This window comes from Triturus cristatus, chromosome 5_1, assembly GCF_964204655.1.
Source record: "Triturus cristatus chromosome 5_1, aTriCri1.1, whole genome shotgun sequence".
In the NCBI taxonomy this organism is placed as follows: domain Eukaryota; kingdom Metazoa; phylum Chordata; class Amphibia; order Caudata; family Salamandridae; genus Triturus; species Triturus cristatus.
In genome coordinates, this window is record NC_140587.1 from 353,915,494 (window position 1) to 353,929,893 (window position 14,400).

Genomic DNA, 14,400 nt, shown 5'->3' on the forward strand with positions numbered 1-14,400 from the left:
CTACATTGTAATAGGCCCCTTTAACAGCATTATAATGCCATGTGTATGTCACTGAAAGTTAAACCTCAGACAGCTGAATAAATAAACAAAATAATCATGGGTGTGTGGATGTCAAGCACTTTTTCATGGAGGCACACAACTTCTGTCTAGTCAAAACATGTACTCCTGGCTCCCAGCATGTGGTTGGAGCCAAAGTCCTTCTTGTGATTCTAACATAATTATATGGAGACAGCTAGCTGTGAGGCAGACCATAAGTATCTAATGTTTAAAAGATAAAATAACACTGAGAGTCCAGTTTTAGAGAGAAATCCACAAATTAAGGTAAGTCATAGTAAAAGAGGAACAACATAACGTGAAAGACTATGTTCGCAGAACTCTTGTTTAAATTCAACCTTGCATCAAAAACAAACAATTTTGCATAGTTACGTGTAATTTCACTTAATTTTGCAGTACTTTTGAATGATTACATAAAAGCAAATTTTGGAACTTTTGCACACCACTACTCATGATATGGTAAATGAATTGCATCAGTGAATTTCTGTGTTTTTTTAATGTAAGGTAAGGAGTTTTTTCCTTACCTAACTATAACATTGTTTTTTAGTCATTCATTTATTTACATTTATTTTATGTAAGTTAAGGTGTTTTTCCATACCTAACTATAACGCTACTTTACACTTTTGTCCAAGTGTATTTCCGCTAGGCTGTAACACCAACCCAAACCGCCAGGAACCGGTTTGGGTAGGTGTTCCAGCCTAGCATGACTCTACGCGGGACCCAACCTTTTAGTTATCGCCAGGACTGTTGCTAGCAATTTCTAGTAAATTACTAGGTCACAGACCTGAGGACGTGGTATGTAGAATGCACCCTACCACGTAGTGCAGATAGTTTTTCTGATCCTGAAGAAGTGCCCAGATCCTCCTGACACACAAGGCATGAAACATGTTGATCTTTAGAGTAGAGCTATATGACTAGATACCTTACCTCTAGTACACAGCCACTCTACACCATTTTTAATCGGGTAGTTTACCTTCTGAATAAATACCGACTAGGACTAACTGACCCGTTTTAACCCACTTATTCACATCTACACACACTAGGCCCCTCACCCCCATAGACCAACCGGCAGGAACAAAAGATCCCCGATAAAGAGCCCCGGTTCGGGAGCCCGTCGAGTATTGCAGCGCCGACTTGACGAGGGGCAGAGCTCATATGATGAAGCATGACACCTAGCTTGCTAGGTGTGTGAGAGCTCTAGTTCCACCAAGGGAATTTCCCTGGTCTTCCCCCGGCCACTCCCGGAAGTGAGTGGAGGATTAACCTTCCCACACTCACTTTCTGCTCCCCCTTGTTCTCTTCTATGTACCAGAGGAACTTTTTTTTGTCCCCTGTTTTGTTTACAGTCCTTTGGGGCCTGTACACTGGACCTCATAAAACAAGCCCCCCTTTTGTCCCCCTTTTTGTAATACATGCACAGTCTTTGTCATGTTCAGTAGAGATATTAGCTGCAGGGCTTGGCATATGGCATGGCCCTGTGCCCCCAAACAGCTGACCAAGCCACTGCTGTGCATAACCTTCTAATCTCACCAGTCCCTGTCCACAACCAACCAGTAGTTATGTATACGTTTAATTTTGTTTTGGTGTGATTGTTGTGGTGTTTTTCACACTTTTATTTATTTGTCAACAATTTGGAGCTACTGCTTTTTTTAAAAACAATGATATTGTTTAAATGGTTTTTAAACATATTTTATAATCTTTTTTCCACTAGTCTTTGTGTTTTGTGAGAAGATGGTATTCAAATATATTATTTTATTAAATTAATCATACTACTTTGTGACAATGCTTGCAGTATATTACACAAAGCAGCATCTTATCAGCATTTTCTTTCCATTCTTTATGCAGCACTTCCTGAGGAATAGTTGTTTCTCCTTCTACTGCTCATCATACAGATGTTCTTAATATGGTTTTACAGATTTGCATGTCTAAAGTATTTAAATGAGGAAATTTTAAATGTAGTTTAGTATTTACCTATTTTCAGATTGTAGTTTACAATTGCTGATTTCGGTACATATAAATCAAATAAGTATTTCCCCTTCTGTCGTAGATGTAGTTATACATTTTTCTGTATACTGACAAATAGAATATAAATGTTAAAAACATGCACACAAAATTTACTATTTATACACCAGAGCATATCTCAGTACTGTTAACATAGGAAAAAAGCGAAATACTATTAGAACGTTCTAAAACTATCATCCAATTATTAAAACAAACTTTATTAGTTGGTTAGCTAAACTCCAGAAATGTCATCATTAACAGTAAGCAATTTATCTTTTTGTTCAGCAAGTACTATTTCAACTTGTAGAGTATTTCACCGCTTTTGAGTACTGATACACATTCAGCAATCCACAAACACTAAAGAAATGTTTGTCATCATGGAACTAGAGGGAAAGAATGCTTAGGGTTAAAAAAATAATAGTATGTTAACAGTAAAGTGAAGATAATTTAGTTCACTACATGTCAGTCATCATTTTCTCTGTGACTTTACTCGCCTACTACTTAGCGAAAGGAGAATAAATCCTAAACAAATATATATACTGCCCTAAACTACAAGTAAACTGAAATTCATTCCTTTATCAAAAAATGTTGCAAGCCTATGCTGGTCATCACACTTCTTGGGCTGAATGGTGACACACATTTACTGAATACATTTATCTGAAACTAGCTCTAATGCACTAAATATTGCAGTTTCAAGACCTTTGGTTCTTGAAACTATAGATATCTACTTTTTTAAAGTTCCTGCTTAACCTCTCATGGAATGTAAGACAAGTGTCATTACATTCAGTCAACCTGACATATTTTTCAAAACAGACTGTATAATGTAATGGTCTATCCTTCATGATAAATGATTCCGACAATAGTATATGTTTTCCTATTTATTGATATCTGAACATATTTAATGTGGCAATGTTAATATTTACTTTGGTGCCTTAGGCTCTACATCTTTGAGGCATTAGGATAACATTTGTTCTTCTATTCCTAACAACTAAACTTGAAAGAACTTCTGCTTTACAGTCAAGCCATGAGTTGTTTTGTGAAGCTTTTTTACACAAACTATCAAATGACACTGATGCAGGCTCATATGGTTAAATCCACAAATCGCTCTGAATTAAAGTCAGCTCTTAAAGAATGTTGACATGTGACACATTCATGATGCCAGCAAATAGCTACTTAAAATACTTAATCAGTTGGAATGTACTCATTGTGTAGAATATATAGAACTACCATTTGAAATTACTGGTAATCATCTGGAGTATTTAAAATAAATGGTGTCCTACATGTACGCAAGTAGAGAGTGTCACAAATACCTATCTCAAACAGGTGCATATGAGCTTGAACTGTCCTGAGTAGATTTGACAGTGCTCTACATAGTGGCTTATATCTGTTCTACTCAATTCTGAGAATAAGTAGAATAAACTGAAAAATAGTATTTACAATTATATTGCAATTGCTGTTTAGTCCAGACAACTTAGAAAGTTGAAATCCTACTTTTTTCTTAATTTCATCCACTTTTTAATTTTTCTGTTGCTGGTGCTTTGCCTTTGTGAATTTTGTGTCTTTCAAATCTACTGTACTATGCTCAATACTTCAGTTTGTTACAGAATGCATGATTTTGATGAATTGTGTATTAACCCAGTTTAGGAACATGCTTAATTCTCAATTACTTTTATCCTCTAATACATGAGAGGGCTGCATTTACTTTGCTCTCATCAAAATCAAGAAGGTATGAGCCAGAACGTGATTTGACTTGTGACAGTACAACATGAGACACTCCTTTCTTAAAACATTTTTAGCCTATATTTATCATTGCTACATACAGGCCTAATTGTTATGATTTATGTATGGTGACAGCATAAGCTGAACACAAGAAAAAATGTTTGGTGTGCAAATACAGATCTTTTACTTAGAGGAATTTTGCATAGCAGCTACCTATATGTTTAGGTTCCTCTATGCAGTCAAACCTCACCACAACTGACTAAAAGTGAGTTTTGTTGGCACATGTAATGGTCTACCACATTTCCCATTGCTCCATTTAATAGACTCTGCTATACATTCAAACTTGGCACAACATAACCGTTGAATTTTTACAACTGCTGAAAGTGTCCTTTCTGTGGTCAAGTTAATTCAGCACTTTTTTGCTATGTTAAATTGTGCATATTTAACTAACGTCTGTAAGAGGCTCACAATATGTTTGTAACTTTTCTAGTAGGCCTCAATCACACTTGAAAGTGATTATTTATCTGAAAAGATAACAGTTCATGCATGATTTTGAAGAGTCATTTTAATTTTGTGACTTGCTATACCTGTTCTAATGTCTCTCAGGATCCTGTCATACTTCACATGTGCAGTCTGGCTCATGCTCCTAGATAATTCAGCATTTTAGAAATGTAACCACGTATTCAATTTTCCGAAACTGACTAAAGTGTTCCTTGCTTCTTTTAGGAGCAGCTTGTTGAAAACTGGATGACCTTTTACAGGAGTCAGCTGAAGAAGGTCACCAAACACTATGACATGCCTCACTCCAAATAGTACATCATAGTTTGTTCTTTACCGTTCTTGGGTGAAAGAAGAATAGTATTAAATTTGAAACTATAATGATAATAATGAGTACCTTCAATTTCTTAACAATGCTATGAACTTCATGACTTTGAGACAAGCAGCATCAGATACCTTGAGGTAGTGCATTTTGTTTTTGTACATTTGCATTAAGTACTTGCAAACAGAAACCTTCTCAGTAGTACCTTCCTGATTACTAACATGGAAAAGTCCATGATTGAATATGTTGTAGGTACATTCAGATATGTCATCCAGAATTATATGGTCAACCAATGTCCCTGAAAATCTTTAAATGATCTTCATTATATTGGATCACAAGACTATCTAAATCAAAGCCTCACTTCTCACTAGACCTACAGTGTTTATAACTTCATTCATAGCTATGTTTTCCTTATGTTCTACAATAGGCTGAATCAGTGGACCTTGTCTACCTGTTCTTAAGCTCTGGCTCTCTAGAGAACTGTCTTTCACAACTTCAGCTGCTATTGCTTCCTCTAGTTGAATATTTACTAGGTAAGTCGGAAAGCCTAGAAATTGAACATTGAAAATATCTTCATAGTAGTCATATGGATTGAAAGGTCTATTCTAAATTGTGAACAATAGTAAAAGAGCTACACAAATAAATAACTCTTTTTTTCTGACCTCTGGCAACTTACCGGATGATCATTAATAAGACTAGCTTTGATGTTCCTCACTAGACAACTGTTGAAGACAGGAACTGCTAAGTAACCTGCTTCTATATTATCCTCAACATTGTTCCTGTATGTGTAGAACTGAATTAATTTATTTAGACATAAAGATAAATATTTTGATTGGGATAATACATGTCCATCATCTTAGTTTTCACTAACTCAGTACTACATGGTTCTAAGTGACCTAGAAATAGCATCGCAGCGAAGGACTTTAACATTTTTTTCACGTTGACTCCTGTTCTAAAGTGACCCAAATAACTCAAAGGATAGTATTACACCATATTCACTAGAATAACTCAATTAATTGCACATTTCACAGGAGTCTATCTCCCTGTGTGAAAGTATTTTGAGACTGAAGCCATACAACTTATTTGAAAAAGATTTCTCTGCTGAGATATCATTCCGTGGATATTTAATTTCTGACTCCTCAAACTTTGTTATAAAAAGAAATGGCATATTAGGAAATAGCAATGGAATTATCAGCAACAGACTAAATGTCAATATTTGCATTCTACATATACAAAGTGACAGGGTTTTGTCACCCTAAGACACCCAGATCGCCGTGGAAACATTAAAACAAGGGAAGGCATTTGGCTGTGACATGATCGCAGATCTTTATTGATTAAAAATAGAACTTTGGACACCATAAATTAATTTATTGTTCAATGCAATTTTAGCAGGAGGTGTGATTCCTGACTCCTGGGGGGGGGGGGCAATAATATTTCTGTTAAAAAGCAGGGGGGTACCCAGCAATTATAAGTCAATTAGCTGAATGATGAGCTGCAAAAGGTGGTCTGTAGGTGAGCCCTGAGCAAATTTGAAGAGTAGAAGAAACTCAAATCAAACTCAGCTCAGGCTGGCTTCATAATCAGGGTTAGTACTCTCAGTCAGTTCTTCAGGTTATCAATAATCTGTTGGAAGTACATAAAGATTAGGAAGGAACAATTATATATAGCTATTGTGGACATGAGGGTTGCATTTGATCTAGTCCCCTTGCCAAAGCTGTGGGAGTCCCTTGAGTCTTACTTTCTGTAATAATAAGGCTTCATAATTACAATTATGCCTAGCTTTGATAAAAGTGGAATGGTGAGCTAACAGACTGCATTCGTATTCATCGACGTGTTTGCCAGGGACGCATATAGACTCCCATTTTATTCTCTTTGTTTATTTATGGCATGAGTCACACATAAAAATTAATGAGCTGGATCCATGATTCCACCAAATTCAATGGTGTCTCAATTCCAGTGCTACATTTTGCAGATGACAATATTTTATTCTCACACACCCCAAAGGGCCTTTAGAACTTTCTTGATAGGTTACACACCTTTTGTTACTCCAATGTCCTAGAAATCAATACATTAAAAACAAAGTACATGGCATTGAATTCACGTAAGACCTATAGGGGGTTCCTGAGATCAGTGGGTTTTTGTTTGGATAAGGTTCCCATCTTTTATTATTTAGGTATTAGAGCAGAGAACATTTTATCCTGGAAACCCCATATGGAAAAGAGCAGGGCTATAACCATACACAGAGGTACTGTGAGTCTATAGGACCATATAGCCTTATTTACTAAACCTGTATCCTCTTTACTAGAGATATATAGAGCGAAGGACCAATCAGCCACCCTATATGGTACTGAAATTTGAGGGTATGAAAACATTTTTGTTCCGACTACAAGCGAGAATTTCTTTGCCAGATCTTTAATCAATTTACCCAAAAGTACATCATGTTGCCTGTATTTTTTGACTTATGCTTAAAGAAAATTGAACACATGATTATTTTTAGAGCTTTGTTTGGATAAGGTTGTAGGTGACTCCCTACCTTCCAACATATAGAGAAGGCCTCCAGGATATTTTGAGAATTGACTCATTGGCACTTTATCCTGGTTACGCCATGCAGAGATTTGGCTGGTTAACCTTGAATTTAAAACCTTGTGACCGAGGCCATCCTGTATATGTAAGGCTTGTAAAACCAAACTGCAGGACCAATTTTGGCATTAATTTGTTGGTCTTAGCAATTGAACTACTTAAGCACAGTCTGTCAGTGCTATTTCTGAATGGGAAAGCATTGCAGTTTATGAGCCATACCTAGATGAGATCTCAACAACCCAGGCTTAAACCTTCTTTTTCAGAATAGAGACATTCAACAATGTCAACATGGCATTTGAAAACCCTTGCCATGCCTTGAAATACCCTTTTATTATATATTAGTCACCCCTAAGGTAGGCCCTAGGTAGTCCATAGGGCAAGGTGGTGTGTAACTAAAAGGCAGGACATGAACATTTACGTTTTAAATGTCCTGGTAGTGAAAAACACCTACATTCATTTTACACCACTGTATAGTCTACCCCTGTCATAGGTTAACACAGGGAATCCCTTAATACACTCTTAAGCTGTAATTCCTGATTGAGAAGGAGTAGCTCTGGCATGTTTAATATCATTGAAATAGTAATGATAAATCCTCTTTGCTGACAAAGCTGGATTCAACATTACTATTTTAGAAATGCCACATTTAGAAAGATGTTACAACAAACAAATGATGGACGGAATGCTGACAATGCAGACATTCTCCCCCAGTCAAGAGATCTGGGTTAAATCCATCGTACTTTTGCCCACTACGCCACCCCAGTTCAGACATGGCCATATGCAAATCAGTCTTGACCCTGTGCCCCATGGGAACAGTCCAGCCCGAACTGCCAAGCCATGTCTTCCCTGGACCGGAATCAAGCATCCTAGGACCGGTTTCTGGCTATCAGCCGTCATCAGCCAGGATAGCTTGACTCCAGTGGCGTAGTGAGCACGGGTCCCACGTCTGGGAATACCCATCCCACTTAGGGCGAAAAGCGTTACAACAAACAAATGATGGACGGAATGCTGACAATGCAGACATTCTCCCCCAGTCAAGAGATCTGGGTTAAATCCATCGTTCTTTTGCCCACTACGCCACCCCAGTTCAGACATGGCCATATGCAAATCAGTCTTGACCCTGTGCCTCATGGGAACAGTCCAGCCCGAACTGCCAAGCCATGTCTTCCCTGGACCGGAATCAAGCATCCTAGGACGGTTTCTGGCTATCAGCCGTCATCAGCCAGGATAGCTTGACTCCAGTGGCGTAGTGAGCACGGGTCCCACGTCTGGGAATACCTATCCCACTTAGGGCGAAAAGCGTTACAACAAACAAATGATGGACGGAATGCTGACAATGCAGACATTCTCCCCCAGTCAAGAGATCTGGGTTAAATCCATCGTTCTTTTGCCCACTACGCCACCCCAGTTCAGACATGGCCATATGCAAATCAGTCTTGACCCTGTGCCTCATGGGAACAGTCCAGCCCGAACTGCCAAGCCATGTCTTCCCTGGACCGGAATCAAGCATCCTAGGACCGGTTTCTGGCTATCAGCCGTCATCAGCCAGGATAGCTTGACTCCAGTGGCGTAGTGAGCACGGGTCCCACGTCTGGGAATACCCATCCCATTTAGAAAGATGGCATTTCTCTGCTCTTAAAGCTCTGTGTGTACCTGCAGCCTATGTCCAATACATGTCTGGGTGGGTGACAGCTGTACTTGTGCAATCCCTCTAGACAGTTGCACACAAAGGAAAGTTAGGTGTGACAGTGTGGCCATCTGCATCATGATGGGTCACCCTGGTCAGGATGGGAGGGTGGAGCTTATACTTATACCTGAAAGGGAAGTGTCCTGTACCCACACAAAGGGTTGCATACCGCCCCCTTAGTGAGTCTGGAGCCAGGGCTGGGAAGGGGCCTCTGCGTACTTCAAAGCCCTCTTTGAAGTCACCTTCTACTTCAAAGGCACAATTGGGTGTAAGTACTGGGTCTCTTACCCTACCAAACAGACACTTCTGGCCCTGTAATGAAACTCTGCCAGGAAGAAGGACTGCTGTACTAATACAAGGTTTGCCACTCTGGAAGAACTGTCTTTCTGCGGTGCTGCCCTACTGCTTGCTGCCCTCTGCCCCTGCTGAGGAAGAACTGGACTTTTACTTGAACCCAGAGTGATCTGCAAGGGCATGCTGGCTTGCCTCCTGTTTTGAGACTCAGGAATATCATAGTTTCACCTAATGTTCCTGTGCCTCGTCCACTGAAAGTTGATCCAGGTGCTTGCTGCAGTGGAGCCCATGTATTCTCTGCTGTGTGAAGCAGAATCAACAACATCACCGTTGTTGCAGGAACAGGACTTGTTCATTTTACTCGGAACCAGTGCATCACCTTGAGAACTGAGACCTTGGAACCACTGCATCACTGCTGATCCAGTGAGAGACGATCAACAAAACCTCTTGACTGCATTAGAAACCTGGTCCATTGGCTTTTAGAACCAACACATTTCAGCTTCATCGCTTCCTTCCAGAACTGCTGCATCGCCATTACTGCATGGGAGAAAATCAACATATCCCCTTGACTGCAGTATCCACAACAACGCATTGCTCGGCTGCACCCGCATTCACTGTTGAGGTCAGATCATGTTTTATATAGTGTCCAAGTGTGATGTAGTGATGAAAACAGCCCATTCGTACTCTCAACAGCTACATGATGCCATTATCCAATCATGCAGTGGAAACGAGTGTGTCCTCACATGACCTTTTCAAATACGATTACCACATCCGCACACTACCTGAAAAAACTACATTGGGAGTAGAAAGTAAATATCTATTTGCCCTGCTCTCCTCTCCTCTCCTTTACATTACCTTACTTCTGTATCTCTGCTCAGCAAGATCAATGTTAAGCTCAGTGCTAATCTCCTTATTGACATATTTACATATGCTTTTTAATCTCCCCTTATTATATATGCGAATTGTGACATGGGACATTTACATGTAATATAATGGGAGAATAAAACAATTATTAACAAAACAACCCAAAGTAATCTTATATCATTAAATGAAGTTTGTTTATTTGTGTGACTGGGTGAGTTATTGATTGTGATAGTTGACTGAGTGGGTGGGTTATTGTGATGAACGTGTATATGAGTTTGGTGGATAGCAGTGCGGAACCTGATGCAGATAAGTGAACATGAGTGGGTAGGTGACTCCCGTGACTGGCCAATTACTGGTGGCTCTCGGGAAGCTGTGAGCGGGGAGCTCAAGCAGGCAGCGGCGAGCGGTTAACCAATAACCCGAGAGCCCGTGAGTCTGGGGCTCAGAGAACCAGGGAGTTGCAGAACTGCAGAGCATCAGAGAGCCCGCCGAGAGCTATGAGCCCCACCCACGGGGGACACCTGATGCTGCTGCCGCCGCTTGCTGGTTGCTAGTTGACAAGCAGACTACCAGCTGAGTCTGAAAGCCGGCTGGTCCTGTGTAGAAGGAAGGAGGGCACGGAGGGCACAGCGAGGCGAGGTGTGCAGCCTGCGAGTGAGGAGTGAGGTGTGAGGTTTTTAGGTAAGCACACTGTAAAGTGCACCGCATCGTGACATTGTGTCAATAACAGCACACAGCACCCAGCCCCTTTGCGAGCCCTGTGCAAGCTTTTTGCTAACCCAAGACACATGGACTAAAAGGGGTCCGTGGACAGTGGCTAGCGGGGCACAGTCGGGCAGGGGCAAATGTGTGAGAGCGCAGCACTCAGCAGCAATGGCTTCATGAGGATATCAAGCACGATCCGCTCACTCTATTTTACTCCTAGTAAGGGTAGGGGCAGCGAGCACAGGAAAGGGAAGTGAAGCCTGCCCACATAGGAGAGGTAACCAGCGGCACCAGTGGTACCAGTGGTACAATTGAATCAGGACATTAGGACACCAGGACACAAGCCCACAAGCCCAAGCCCGTATCCAAAGAAGCCAAATAAGCTAAAAGGTTTTATGAAAAGGCGCAAGCCTCCTCAATAAGGCAAATCCAGGACAGACCAATGCAATAGGAGAAAGTCAAAGTGTCTTGGCCTTCTTTTAAAGGATTAATACCGAAACAGTTTTAAATCAGACAAAAGCAGACAAAACTAAAGTAGTGGACCTAAAAGGGAAATATATTACTGAAAAACCATGAGGTCAGGACGTGTGCGTGGAGGGCCCGCACCCACTAAAAATGCAAGCTAGCGAAAAAGGAAACTGAAAATACTTGGAGGATCAGTGGGTGAATGGCAGGCAAAGATAAGACCGGCAGGGCAACAAGAGGGCTCTATAATTGATATAACACCGACAAGCGATATTATGTCTGAAAGTAAAACGTAAAAAAATCGCCTCTTTCAGCCCAAAATTGACACCAAATTTTGTTTCCTAAAAAATGCGAGTGACACCCTGCTCTCAAGTTCTACAGCAACAACGGGCCTACAAACTCCCCTTCTGCCCTTCTGTCAATGGGGCATTGAAAAGAAAGAAAGGAACAAAGGCGGCGTGGCGGAACCTCCAGTGCCAGCTAGCCCAATTGTAGCCCTGCTTGGCCAACTACACTCCGCTAGCCAAATCTTCTAGCACTGGAAGAGTCTGGAGGACACGCAGGGACACCACGAGAGATGGAGAAAATGAAGGAGAAAACGGTAGAAGGGGAATTTTGGGAAGCCAGCAAGGAAGCATTTAGCAATCTTAATCTCAACCTTGATACAGCAACAGCGCCAGCAACAGCTCCAAAAGTTTCAACGCACAGACTCTCTTACAGAATTAAACATGATGGGGGAAATTGTGTCTCAATTGAGCCATTACGTATAATAAGAATGTGCTAATTAGACATCTCCAAAGGAATCTCACAGCCGGGGGCCAAAATAGATATACAAGTGGACGAAGTGGATGAGGCAAAGATCAAATTGGAACCAGCTGAAAGCTCAAAGGAAAATCCAGGTTCAGAGCTAACGCAATCTAAGCCAGAGACCCCACACCCAAGTATTATGGAAGAGCCAGAGAGCTTGGTCAGTCCTCATTTATTGAAAAAGATGAGTGGAGGGCTCTCCTTGAAACATACTGGCAGGACAAGCACAGGAACGATACCCTGTCAAACTTCAATCTAGAGGGGCCAAAGGTAAACAAGGCTGACCCGACAGTGGAGGGGACAAAAGATAGAAGGAACCCGTCCAATTGCACACTTGGAGAATCTGGAGTTCATCAAGGAGAAGCACAAAAAGCAGATCACGGGAATGCCTGGGCAAGCTTGCTAAAAAATTATGCAACACTTGGTAGAGGCCTTCCAATATCAATCGGACAAAATGGATACACAATTAACATTAATGAACACCTTGGCAGTTTTTGTGGTAGCAATTGACGGCAAGTTAGGCACGCTAAACACTTCTCTATAAAGGATACAGGAATACTCGTTAGTCAACAATCAAATCTGTATATGCAGCCCAATTGTTGATAAATTAGCTACCCTGCCGTCAATGCTGAGCGACCTATGCTCACAACTCAAAAAGGCAGTGAATCATGCCTTCAATCAACATACGGACAATCAAGGCCACTCAACGGAACAAGACTGCTGAGGAACATCACCCACTTACAAATACCAACCAAACACTAAACAAAACAAAAAATGAGAACAGCGACAAGACAAAAAAACTTAGACAAGCGCAAGAAACTCAAGGAGATGAGGAAGGGGAAAAGAAAATAAACGCAAAAGAAAGACGTGCACAAAAAAGAAAAGGACAAAATAAAAAACAAAGCCAAAATATGAACGGGTTTCTTCGTCTTTTTTAGGCTACACCAGCGCGAAAAGAAATACATTGACAAACAACTAACATAAGGAGTACAGAAATAATAACAGGCTTGACTCAAAGCCCTCCAAGTGGAATGCAAAAAATAAGTGGGTCTGATCAAGTAAGGGAGACAGTTGACGCAGCGTCATCACAGGGTGACTCAACTGGTAACACAACTGGAAATCATCCTAAAACTGTAGCAATAACAGTGACGAGAATCCAGAAACCTGAGCGAAATCAGGACCAAAGGCTCACCGGAAACACGCGAACATTAAAAACAACTGAAAAAGCCCCCAAGGAGAGAAAAGCAAACCCAGGGAAATTGGAAAATCAAAAAAGCAAAAGCAACAACCTAAGGGAAGGAGAAAACATAAGGATTAGTCAACATCTCCAGAAAAGTTTGCCCGATTCACAAACAACGCCAATAAATACAGACAAGCACCAGGAGCAGCTCCTAGAAACAATCCAAGAACATAACCAAACCGGCCATCGATCAAGCCGTCCAGGAAGCACAGAACGACGGCTAGGGTCAGAACATAACGCACAACAAGAACAAACAGATGGGAGCCATATGGAAACAGGACGCTTATGGAAGGAGGCTGACCTCCCACCCACAAGCAATGGAAAGCAAGATCATCAATGACTAGGTGGGAGGGAAATAAGTGCCTTATGGTTCATCCCAGAATATACCTCTAAAGGACCGCATGACATCATGAACCGCAGTAACATACTGCGGCTCCTATCCCACATACCATCATTGATATAGGTAAAATCGGCGGACTTGGAGTCGATAGAATGTATCAAATGCAGGGATTCCATTGCAGGAGAATAAACTAGAGTAACATGGACTTCTCCAATAACTGCGCACAAAATACTCCTAGAAAGTGACACCTTAAAATACTGGGGGATAACCATTGCTCCCTACCTCAAACCAGGATATCCAGATCTCTTAATCCCGGTAAACATAAGGGACAACCAGAAGACTACAAATAGACCAACAACGTCCGTGTTGAAAGGAGCAGTGGAGTACTACCAAAGGGACAGGGTGCAAGCACCAGAGGAGCCTAGCAGCCGTTGCGCTCTCCTAATGCTGCAAAATCGGGATCTCGACATAAGATGGATCTCCAGAACCATAAACAACCATAAAGATTGACAACCTCGCTGCCCGTCACCGATGACAGCAGCAAAAGGGCTTGTCCGGATATGCTCATGGAACGTGAACAGGCTTGCAAACAAGATAGCAGATCTCGACTTTGTCAACTACATTAGGGCGTTCAATATAGTAGCATTTCAAGAAACTTGGCTAACTGATCCCCCTCACCTACAGGGATTTCTATGGTTTTTTACAAGTGCAACTAAGGGGGTAAACTATGGCCACTTGCATGGAGGTTTGGTCACATATGTTGCTAACACAACTGCACACTGCCCACGCTTTTGGTCCAACAAATACGGCATTACTAGCAGTAAACG